Source organism: Apodemus sylvaticus, chromosome 3 (assembly GCF_947179515.1).
Source record: "Apodemus sylvaticus chromosome 3, mApoSyl1.1, whole genome shotgun sequence".
NCBI classification, from domain to species: Eukaryota; Metazoa; Chordata; class Mammalia; order Rodentia; family Muridae; genus Apodemus; species Apodemus sylvaticus.
Window position 1 is genome coordinate 134,377,067 of NC_067474.1, and position 12,791 is coordinate 134,389,857.

General features: G+C 42.7%; 1 non-coding gene and 1 pseudogene across 1 annotated transcript; one reads left to right on the plus strand and one right to left on the minus strand.

Annotated features, from left to right (window-relative positions):
- Window positions 1–1,961: 1,961 nt before the first annotated feature.
- Window positions 1,962–2,064, plus strand: LOC127681826 (U6 spliceosomal RNA). The gene has a single exon (XR_007977187.1). It is a non-coding gene; the product is annotated as a U6 spliceosomal RNA (small nuclear RNA).
- Window positions 2,065–4,185: 2,121 nt separating this feature from the next.
- Window positions 4,186–12,728, minus strand: LOC127680365 (protein FRG2-like; annotated as a pseudogene).
- Between the last annotated feature and the right edge of the window lie 63 nt (window positions 12,729–12,791).

Genomic DNA, 12,791 nt, shown 5'->3' on the forward strand with positions numbered 1-12,791 from the left:
CAAAATTTTAAGAAACCCATAAAATGACTGGATGTATAAGCATTGGGAGGAAGTATCAAAGATATATCTTCGGACAAACAGGATGATTTAGACTATCAGCAGAGTAAACTGGTTGTGCAGAGACTGACAGAAATTCTCTGCTCGCTGTACTTCAGACAGGCATCAATATCTAGAATATATAAAGAACTGCAGAACATAATTGAAAAACACCCTGCTGATTAATAAATGAACCGCTGACTTGAATGGACAGTTCTCAAAAAAGGGATCGGGGTGGAATTCAAATGGCAAATAAATATTTTTAAAAGTGTTTAAAATCATTAGCCATCTGGGAAGTGCAAAGTAGGACCATTTTGAGATTCTAGTTTATCCGAGTGAAACTTGCCACGGCCAAGAAAACAAATAATAACAAACTATCGTAAAGAAGAGGAACCTTAGTTCTTGTTGTTGTTTGTATATAGACAGTATGGAAATAGAGGAGTCTCAGATTTTGAAAAATAAAATCACTGTAGGGCACATATCTCCTGTCTCCATGGTCTATCTGCTACTACAGGGGCATTTGTATATCACCACGTTTATTGCAAGGAAATGAAATCATCCTAGGTGTCCATCAAGTGAATGGAAAAAAGAAAAACTGGGCTACATATTAAATTTTATATTTACTTACAAAAAAGTAGAATTATGAAAGTTGTGGGAAAATGGATGGAATTGGAAAATAATGTTAAATGAGAATCCTGCCAGGCACAGAGACAAACACCACATATTTTCTTTCATCTGCAGGTCCTAGTTTCTATTTTTTAAAGATATGTATTTCTGTGAGTGTGAGTGTGTAGTGGTCAGGAGAGTAGAAAAGAGCCCAAGACTGGAGAAACACTGGCTTAGAGGACTTGGTGGGGAGGGAAAGAAAAAAAAACTTAAAATCCACATGGAAACAGAAAAGACCCCAGATCCTGAGAAAAGGAGGTATGCTGGGAATATCACCATATCTGATTCAAGAGCTGCAGCAGAACAAGATGTGTACCTCAATGGGATCCAGCTCAATGGGACATGACAGAGGACCCGGACATGTTTATTGATCATTTGTGCTTTCTGTACTATGAGTGTTCATTTCATTAGCACATTTAATTACTTATTCGTTCATTTTTTAAATTGTAAGTCAGGGGTTTACATGCCTCAGGCTGAGATATTCAATAGCTGCCTGATTTTTGACAAATATGCCCAAAATACACACCATGGAAAAGACAGCATCTTCAACACATGGTGTAGGATGTCAGCATGGAGAAGAATGAAACTAGACACTTATCAGTGCATATAACTCCATTCCAAATGGATCAAAAATTGTAATACACGATGTGAATCTATGTTACTATTAGAGGGGAAGCAGGAAGTACACCTCAAGATATGTGTATCAATAAGGACTTCCTGCACAGGAGTCTCTCAGAAAATAATGTGGACAATAGACAAGTAGGATTTTGGGAAATGAAGGCTTGTGCACAGCAAAGGAAACAACTAATGGAGGCAGGGCAGTTGACAGATGGGAGGACATCTTCGCTAACTGCACATGTCACAGTGGGATTGCTATCTAGATGACACAAAGGACTAGAGATTCCTAAATGACATTATTTTCTAAAAGACATCTTTTCCTAAAAGAAAATGACATCTTTTCCTAAAAGAAATCGAACGACAGGGTTGATGAACCAGTTAGTTGGGTGGAGTGGAATGCCATTGCACGGACGTAATCTGAGCATTTGGGAGGTAGAGGCAAGAGGATTATTCAAGGTCATCTTCAGGTACATATCTTATACAAGGATACCCTGAGATATTCCAGACCTTGTCTTACAATGAATGAATGAATAAGCGAATGAATGAATAAATGAATGTGCTAATGAAATGAACAGACACTCTCAAAGATGAAGTATAAATGATCAATTATTTGTATGAATGAAAAATGTTCAAACTCAAGCTCACTTCGGCAGCAACTACACTAAAATTGGAACGATACAGAGAAGATTAGCATGGCCCCTGTGCAAGGATGACATGCAATACCTTGTAAGGACTGTGTTTTGTTTTTTTTTTTTAAGTTCAAACTCCCTGTCAACCCAAGAAACACAAAACTACATTGAGATCCCATCTATGTCCAGTGGGAATGGCTGTTACTAAAAAGACAACAACAAATGTAGCCAAAGATGTGACCAAACAATGTTTATGTCCTGCCATTGGGGATGCAAACTAGCCAGGGCATTGGAATTTACCCGAGGGTCCTCCAAAAACTAAAAGTAGATCTATCCTGCAATCTGATTGTATCACTTCTGAGTATTTATCCAGGTGACTCCAGGTCACCATACCACACTTGCGTATACATGTTTATTACAACAACACCTACAGTAGCTAGTTGTGGGAACAACCTAAGCATCCATTGACAGAGGGATGGGTAAAGAAAATGTGATGTATGCATACAGAAGGGATTTTTTTTTTAGCCATAAAGCATGAAGTCATATAATTTACAGGTGAACGAATGTGTCTAGCAGCAACATAAGGAAATCTCAGAAAGGTGGATATTGTGTTTTCTCTTGTTGCAGTTCTTAGATTTTATGTGGGCATATAAAGTCATATGTGCATATATTATATGAAGTGAAACCATCAGGGGACAAGGTAATTAACAGGACAGCAGAGAGCTAAGAAGAGGGACCAGTGAGGAGGGACAGTAGGCACATGGAAGGATACATTGTGTGTAAATGTCCTTATGTAACCAGTACCATGTAAATAGGTATATACTGATGAAATAAAAATGTATTAAAACACATATCTCAATACCAGTAAGTTCAGAAATTCATGTTAGGGTTGTAAGCATGATAACATTTTGCTATAAAGAGAATTCAAATCTTTTGTAGGTATATTTGAAGACAGGAGTGCATTAATTTCTTTGATGTCTGGAGTTTGCTTCAAAGTAACATACAAGGGCAAGGTGAGGTGAGGGCAGGCTGGACTGCCTGCCACCCAGGAGCTGTCACAGTTGGATGAAGAATCTAAGGAGTTCCTGGCATATCTTGTCATTTGCATATTGGAATTTTCCAAGATGAATAATTTGAAAAACTAAGGAACTATATGCATTTAGAACATTGCGTTAATTGGCTTTCTTCATGTGGTGACAACATACCTAATACAACCAACCTAAAGGAGGAAAGATTGATTTTGGCTTATAATTTCCATATACTCTTGGCCTTTTGCACTAGGGTAGAAACACATGGTGATGGGAGGTCTGGAGGGGGAGGATGTTCTGCTCATGGCAGATGGAAAGGAGAGAGAGAGGAGGAGGAGTAGAGACAAGGTATGTAACCTTTAAAGTACTCCCTAGAGTCACCTACTTCCTCCAACAAGGCCCTACATCATAAAGTTTCTCCCAAAGAGGCCATACATGAGGACTAAGTAGTATTCACGGGAGCCTGGGAAGGATGTTTCATTCCCAAACCTTGGCAAACCTTAAGTTTATCATCCAAGACTGAATGCACATAGAGACTCAGATGTAAGAAAATAAAGAACAGTGATGGACAATCTGTGATGTTTTAGCACAGAAGTTAGTGTTTCCTCTAGCTAGTTCTTTGTAGAGAGGTTCTTACATCATAAACATAAACAAGACTATCTTGTTAGAAGCCTCGGAAAACCAACTTCAAAAGGCGAGAGGTATGGTTTTGAGGGGAGGGAGGGCTTTTGTGATCAGCCTTAGGGGACAATTAAATGAATTGGGCTGGGCAGAGGAAGTTTGGCTGTGATGTAGTTAGCATATAAGTCTCAATCACCTCCTCACCAAACCTCGGGGATTGTTGGAGAGGGAAGGGGACCTCAGTTATGTTTCATTTGAAATACAGAGCTGGGCCTTTATGCTTTTTTTTCCCTGGTAAATCAATATTTATTTGCCACTTTCTACATAAGTATACAAAGTCAACACACACTTAGCAAAATACCCAAAGAAAACAAGGATCCACTCTGCATTTAGCACTTGTATCCTAGATCCCAGTGAAACTCAGTTCATAATCCCGAGAAGCACTTCAAACTCTTCTTCTTATCGATGTGCCTCTTGCATGTTCCCACAGAGAGGGTGAATGCCACAGGCTGTGTAGACAGGGAGGTGCAGTGGTCCTTTGTTGTCTCAGAGTGTGACTCTGCTTAGGAGAGTCTCATGGCCTTGGCTCAGGACCTGTCTGATGGACTGACAGGGTTGTGATCTTCTTTCCTCCCTCCACCAAAGGACTTTGAGATTCCTTGCCAGACAGCTCCTGAGTGGCAGGCGTGGGACAGGACCAGCCAGCCCTCAGCAGGGAAAGCAAAGCCTGCCTGGTTGGCCATGCTGTAGAAGGTGAGTGTCATGGCAGTCAGAGAATCTGCAACTGTCTGAGCTGAGAGAGCTGCTGGGGTGAGCAGGGACCCATGCTGCTGGGCTGTGTCTCTATAAATCTCTTCAGACATCCCCTGCAGAACGTTTACCAGGCTCTTCTGAATTGGTGGTAGGTCTGTGTTCTGAGGTTCCGGGCAATGGGCTAGTCCATCTTGGTGACCACTGGCTTTGGCTCAACCTTCTTTACTGAAGTCTTATGTCTCTTTTTCCCATGGGAGCTGCTCTCATTTCCTGTTGTGACCTGGCTGGAGTCCTTCGTAGAGTGCCTTCTTTTCCTGGTGATGAAGACTCACCATCTGAGCTGATTCTTCAGTGTGTTTTCTGGAATTGCTGTCTGATTGACTGGACCTCTGCTCATTTTTACTTGGTTCTGATCCTGATGTCCTGTCAGAGGTTGTCTGTGGCCCGGTAGGGAGGTCCAGTTGTTGACAGGAAGGGTCTGGATGGGGGTTTCTGAATCCACGCTCAGGTTGAACTGAAAGGCTTTCTCTCTTCCAGGCTGTGGTCCAGCTAATCCTACAATGGCTACTTGTGATCAGTTCACTTCACAAGGCTGGTTGTCTAAGGTGGTCTTCAGTATATGCTGGAAACCCAGTCAAGTCTGATGCAAGGCCAGTGGAGGAAGATATTTGCTAGCAAGGGGAGAGCAAGCCGGCAAAGACAGAGGCTTTTTTCTTTTGTGTTCTTTATATAGACCTCTAGCAGAAGGTGTGGCCTGGATTGTAGGTGGGTTTTCCCAAAGATCTGGACTAAAGGTGTGTGTTACCAGGTCAGGGATCCAGAATAAAAGTGGGTTTTCCCACTTTGAGCCTTTATTCTTGGAACCACTCTCCCGAGTGTCTTCATGTTTCAAGGCTTCAACTCAAATGTTTGTGTATAAGCAAACACTTTGTTAAGACCCTCAGCGTCAGTCAGATTAAATTCCTTCCTCTACTCTCCTTTCTCTAGGGGTCAAACAAGGAATTAGGAACAGTTAGTACTCAGTGTTTGTGATTTCTGTTAATCTACCACACACCTATCCAGCAGCTACTATTATTATTTCAATTTGCAGATGAGAAAACTGAGCTAAGAGAAATTAAGAAATGGACCAATTAATGTTACTGATCTCTGGGTTGATTTTAACGGAAGATGGGGAGCCCATGTTCTTGATCATGATTATGCCATACTGCCCCCTAGCTACGGCTTTTATCTTTGTGGTACCTTAGCTTTTTAAGGAAACAGTAATAAACAGATTAAATCTCTTCCTGCTTTGGAGGATTCATCCACAGGTTAGGAGAGGCTTAGTTGGCTGCATTCTCCTCAATGGTTACATGAAGAATATCCCCTGGAAGTATTTTTTTCCTCCACCCTACCTCAGTACTAGGGATTGAACTAAAGGCCTCATTCTAGGGTATGGGTTAGCCTACCATAAAGGTCTTTAAATCAGTGCTCCTTACTCTTTGAAGATACCTAGAAAACATTAAGCTTTGGGACTCTCTGCCCTGATGTTCATCTGATTTTAGGGTTAACATACATGTATTCTTTGTCCAATCCCATTATAATCTTGACTAGGCTAGTTTTCCAGTTACCAAGCTGTCTGGAACCTTCCATGTTCTCTACAGCTCTTAATGCCCCAGGAGTGTGTGTGTGTGTGTGTGTGTGTGTGTGTGCCTTTAATGAACTCTTCCCTTATTACAGGCCCCCAGAGGCCCTGTCTCACTCTCCATTTGTGTGACTTTTAAATACATACAAAATACAACATAAAAATGAACAACAATTCCCTAGCCCAAGTTGGCAACAAACTGTAGCACAGCCAGAGCCTTTGTAGTGAGTTAGGAGAACCAAGTTACAGGTCTAGATCGTTATATAACATTAGTCTGACAAAAATATGGAGAATGTCTAGTGGGTGCCATGCTCAATTGATGATGGTACTGTGTTTAGAAACAGGTGGGCATGCTTCGTCTCAAATACAGGGACTGAATTCTAACTTTCAGCATTACTTCCCTAGGTCCCAGAGTACACCAAGGCTTAAAGAGGCCTACTATCCGCATTGAATTTAATTTTGCTATGTCCTGTTTCTTTTTTTCTTTTATGTGTCCCAGGCAATCTCTTTACCTGGAAAAGATACCAGAGCTTTAAGATGTTCCAGAGGAGGGTTCAGAAACTGTCTGTATATGATCAGTTGCTGCGATGATCCTCAGCTCTCAGTGGTCCAATGGGTTGTTTTCTGCATTTGGTTGGTCCTTCCAGTACTGCTGTGGCTTTGCTGTACCTGTTTTCCACTCTGGGTCTGCTGCAGATGGAACCGCTTTTACCCTGAGCAGCAATGGTCATCAGGACAGCTAGAAGTGGACAGCAGGATTTGGCACACCGCCTGGAGGCTTGTTCATACTGAGCTCTCATTCTGTTATGTGATACAGGTCACAGGGTCAATTCTGCTCTCAGCCGGAGGGTCTAACCCAACTGGAGAGGCACCCTAAGCATTTGGGAATGGAAATGCAGTCAATCATACTGTGTCTGTGGTACTTAGATGCTAGGACATCATCTTGCAATGGCTAGCCCTAGGAGATTGCAATTTTTATATCAATAGAAACAATGACTGTGGGGTTGGAGAGTGTTTTGAAAATGGGCAGAACAAATGCTAAGAATCAGGTGGTTCTGGGTTCAAATCCTGCCTCTGCTTGCTATGCTTCAAAATTGAGATGGACATTTCCCAGTTTTTGTGGTAAAGATTAAATAAAAATTTGCAAAAGGTCCATTATGTGGTTCACAAAGAATACTCAACTGGTGGTGAGTAGGCCTTCATCACTCCCCTCCAGCACTGGAGCTTCCCAAAGGCTCCAATTTAGTTCATTCAACACAAAATCAACCAATGATGTTACACCTCAGAGCTAATTGAATTTCCAAATTTGCATCCAGAGGATCAAGTTACACTGAACTGCAAACCTGGTTGCCATTTCTCTGCTATGCAGGTTCCCTTCATTCTAACACTCCCTAAAATATGAGTAATTGGTGGAGAGGAGAGCTCCCCGAATGTCCACTGACTGACCCTTCCAAGGGCCACTATTTCATCTACGTTATTGCTTATATCTAATGTAAATACTTCATTCAGTCTGTGCATTGGCTCGTGTTTGCTCAGCTGTCTTGGTGCCTTTGTGTCTCTCATTACGTTTTTAATTAGCTCAGTTGATTCTGAGAGTGGAGGTGAGCCAAGGTTTGAGGCAAGTTACAAGGAACAGAGAAGGATTGTGTGTGTGTGTGTGTGTGTGTGTGTGTGTGTGTGTGTGTGTAGTATATCAGTGCATATCTGCTATCAGATTAACTAATAAATTATTTTGGCTTTTACTGGTGGTGGTAGACTTGAGTCCAGGCTGGACCTTTCTACAGAAAATGCTTCGCTCCCATAGGCTGTGAAAATTACCTTTTGCTTTACTGATAGTCAGAAACTAAAGCCAAGCTATCAGAGGGAAGAATTCAGTTTAAGGATAGTTTACATAGAACAATGTGGTCTCGCTCCAGGAGATAGTTATTGCCGTCACCCAGGAGTATTTAATGACCTTTTATTAGACTCCTATTTCTGTAGCTTGGCTCTTCTATCTACCCAACCTTTCCCACTTTTGTACAAGCTGTTCTCACCCCACTTGAGGTTTTCTTTATTCCCAAGCTTGCTGCTGTCTCTAGATAGCAAACTTCTGCTCATTTATTGCCTTAACCCCACCCTTACCTTTCAAGGGGGAAGCTGTCTTTGTCTCTACAGGCTTACAGTTTCCTGCACCAAACTGACCAGTTTGCCTCATCCCTGTTTCCATGGCACAAATATAAGTCTCTGCTGACTTGCATTGAAATGAATTGTTTATCTGTTCATGTTTAACTCCTTGATATTTAACACAATGCCTGGAATGAGTAGGCACTTGATAAATGATTGTTGACCGCTCTTTAAGTATGCATAGTGACTAATACTCAAGTGTTGTCATTAAGCAGCTGTAAGCAGTATTAAGAGCTTCCCTGAGACCAATATGTAATTTTTTTTAATATTTTATGTCTAATATAAGAAATTATGTGTTAGATAATGAGGAAATCTGGAAGGCTCTTCAAGAGCTGGAAATGAGAAGGCCTTGCATCATGTTTCTCTCTTCTTCCTTTGCAAATCTTGGCTCATTTTAAATTTATTTCCCATTTTCCCCGTTTCTTTGGCAACAAATACAGAAAAAAGGATCAGATGGAATCTTTCTGTCTAAGTGGCTGTGGAGTCAACTTATCAAACATCTGGCCATTAAGTACTCTGTGCCCAATCCTTGGTTTGTAGGGTTCTGACAGCTAGGCAATGGACTGTGTCCTTTTCGGAGAATTTATAATGCACATGAAGCCGGAGGAAGACTGAAAACAATAAGAAACAGTAATACCTTCATCTCATAATCTGTCCCCAGGCTTACCAGCTTTTCTTTGAGAGATGGCCTGCTCCAACCTTCCCTTCCAGCCTATCAGCATCTCCCAAGATAGCAAACTACTCTTTCATGTGGTAACTCCCCACCATGTATATAGTGAACAGTTGCCTGTGGGGGTTTTGACTTGATTATAGCCTGGGCACAAACTCTCTGGCCAGGTCTCTGTGATTAAAATCTCCAGCTCATAGGTATAGGAATAGAGATGGAGAGAAACTAAGTTTGATATAGGTAGCACATGAAGTTAAGGAATATTAGATTTGTACCTACGTCTGCCCTTCCAACTTTGGTTTTTAAATTTTTCTTCCCTGCAAAGTCCCAGAGCCTTTCTTGTTGTTATGGCAATTTCGTGTGTGTGTGTGTGTGTGTGTGTGTGTGTGTACTTTTCCACATGTTAAATTTTTTAAAATTAATTTTATTGTGTTTATTTAAAGTATACAATACAATGTTATGGGATGGAAACCCATGGTGAACAGGTTACTACAGCAAAGCAAATTGACACATCTGTTCTCTTACCATTATTAATTTTTTTGTTTCTGTAGTCAGACCAGTTACATTCTACCCATAGCAGGAATTCCATGTCTTAGTCAGGGTTTCTATTCCTGCACACACATCATGACCATGAAGCAAATTGGGGAAGAAAGGGTTTATTGAGCTTACACTTCCATGCTGCTGTTCATCACTAAAGGAAGTCAGGACTGGAACTCAAGCAGATCAGGAAGCAGGAGCTGATGCAGAGGCCACGGAGGGATGTTCCTCACTGGATTGCTTCCCCTGGCTTGCTCAGCCTGCTCTCTTATAGAACCCAAGAGCACCAGCCCAGAGATGATACCACCCAAGGGGCCCTCCTCCCTTGGTCACTAATTGAGAAAATGCCCCAGAGCTGGATCTCATGGAGGCTCTTCTCCAACTGAAGCTCCTTTCTCTGTGATACCACATAAAGTACACATTTTATTGGTCCTCCACCTTTTGATTTTCTGTGGCTTCTGGTTGTTCCTCAAAGGCAGTGACTTACCACCAATCATAGCAGGTATGTAAATCTGTTTTTTCTCCAATTCTATGCACTCTGTAAACCAGAATGAACATTGCTGGACAGTATCTCAGAATTCCAAAACAGTGAGAAGTGTCCTGTCTATGACTTGTAAGAGGAGGTTGTATTAGTCTGGGTTCTCTAGAGTCACAGAACTTATGGAATGTCTCTCTATAGTATGATGAGTTATAGTCTGTAGTCCAACTAGCCCAACAATGGGCAGTTGTGGACAGGAAGTCCAAGAATCTAGTAGTTGCTCAGTCCCAGGAGCAACTAGTTGTTTCAGCTAGTCTTCTGTAGACATGTGTTCTGACAGATGTGTTGGCAAGTAAGTGCAAGCAAAGAAGTGACTCGTCCTTCTTCCAATGTCCTTATATAGCTCTCCAGCAGAAGGTGTGGTTCAGATTAACAGTGTGTACTACTAGATCTGGATGTACCAGGTATTTGCTCTGTCCCAGGCTGACCTTGAACTCAGAGATCTCCTTGCCTCAATCTCCTGGGATTAAAGGCATGCACTACCTTGCCTGTGCCTAAGCTTTTCATGGCCACTATGTCTCAAGATCTCCAAGCCAAGATCCAGGTCAGAAACTTGTGTCTTCCAGCCTCAAGATCTGCATCACAGGTATGCCCTCCAATTCTGGATTGTAGTTCATTCCAGATGGAGTCAAGTTGACAAGCAGGAAGAGCCATCACAGAGATAGTGGATGGGTTTGGAGCCAAGGCCCTGCTTGTCTTTGTGCTTTATCTTCTGGCTGACTCTACTGAAGTGTCTCAGAGAGATTCCTGACTATGGTCTTTCACGATCCTGATCTAAGCTTCAGGTTAAATCCTGGTGACTCTTGGCTTCAGCATACCCCCCCCCCCCACACACACACAAATGGGAATAGCTGTACCCATCTCTCTAAGAGCAGTACCTGGGCTGCTCTTTAGTATTCTTCTATAGCTTAGGTGGAGGAAGGTGAACTTTGAGACCTGAGAGGCTGGGAAGGCTAGTGTTAATTATGTTCAACTGAGGATCCACTTGATTGACCAGCAAACCAGGTAATTCTAATTCTCTTGATGACCAGAGCTCTGGGGTAGCCTATCCTTCCTCAGGAAAGCTGTCAAGGTGGGGGGAGTAGTGGGGCATCCTCTTTGGGACTATGTTCTCCTTGTCATAGTGTTATATAATCAATTTACTTATTTCCCACTAGACTATGAGTTTTTTGCTTTTGAGTCAGGGTCAATGTGGCCCAGGGTGGCCTCAAACTCATCACCCTCCTGCCATAGTGTCCTTAGAGCTGAAGTTATAAACATGCATCTAGACAAATTATTTTTTAAACTATTTATTGTGGTGTGTGCGTGTGTGAGCACATGCGCGCTTGCCATAGCATGTGTGTGGTCAGAGACAACCCCGTGGAATTGGTTCCTCTCTACCTTTACATGGATTCCAAGGATTAAGTTCTGGTCACCAGGCTTGTCTAGTAATCTCCTTTTCCTGTTGAGCCATCTTGCTAGGCCCTAGACTGAGTGCTTAAGATTATAAAAGCCTGTGTCTTATTTTCCTCTGTGGTCCTGTCCTAGTTCAGGTCATCACCTTGTTCCTGGGTAATGTCACCTCTGACTTCCTACCTTGTACTGTCTAAAGCGCCGTAGAGACTGCTCACAAGATCCCCCTGTTCTTATCTTTTACCTCTCCTGACCTTACTACTTCTAACACTCGCAGGGATGTTTTAACCACAATTACATTAAATCCCTTCACTTCTTTCAAGCCTCTGATTCAAGCTGCCTTATTGGGGCTCACCCAGGCAGCTCTTTTTATTTTTTTGGTTTTTTGGATTTGTTTTTTTTTTCGAGACAGGGTTTCTCTGTGTAGCCCTGGCTGTCCTTGAACTCAGAAATCTGCCTGCCTCTGCCTCCCAGAGTGCTGGGATTACAGGCGAGCACCACCACCGCCCTGCCAGGCAGCTCTTTTTTAAAAGGACTATCCTAGTGTTCCACACAGTTTTGTCCTGTTTTTTTCTCCCTGTATCATTCAACGCTTTCTAGCATTATTACATAATTCTTTTTATTTTTATCACCTTTCTCTCTGTCCAAGAGGGAATGATAGTCGCCCCTCCCCCCTTTCTGTTCACCGATTCATCTGAAACACTAAAGTAGTGGCTGGTACAATGGCTTCTTATGTCTTTGTTGGACAAACGAGTGGATAAACCTTTAGAATCTCACTGAAGTATTCTGGACAGAAGTAAATATTTTGAATCCCCAATTGCCAGGAGATGCTTGGCAGATGAAAGTGTTCAATGCTCAATGAAGGAGTAGAAGGATGGTTTCATGCTGTCTTAGCTCAGCAAAGTTGCCAGGGTCATTTCTCTTAGACCTTTGGCTTCTCATTTAACCAAACTCACTGACATCCATCTAACCATCAAATGTCCAAATACTGAGCAACTGCTGTAAGATCACAATTGTTCTTGAGGCTGCAGAGAAGAGTATGTGATTTAACACAGCATCTGCACAGCTGTGTTACAATACATCCCAAGGTAATTAAGTGTAAAAGCACAGGGCAGATCGTCAACACTAATAGTTCAGAGGTAGGATGAGTGAAGACTGAGGGAAAGTCCAAAGTTTACCAGAAGTCTGAACAACCCTACTAAACGCTCCACCTGTTGATAGGGAGGCCACGACCTGGCCGGCTAACTAGACAAGGAGAGGATGACGCGGCAGGGGTAATGACAAGACGACATGCCTGGGTAGGGAGGGGCTTCGAACCCGGGTTCTTGACATTCCGAAGGACGCGTGTCCCCAAGCAAGGTCCAAAGCGCCCCGGTGGCGGCCGGGAAAATCCGCGCTGTGTGCTTGTCGGGGCCGCGCAGAGGCAGAGGCTGGAAGGCGGGGAGGTCACGAGGCGCATTCCTCAGGAGTTGGAATCCCGGGAGAGGGGCCGGGCCGCCTCAGCCGCTCTCAAGCCTGAGGC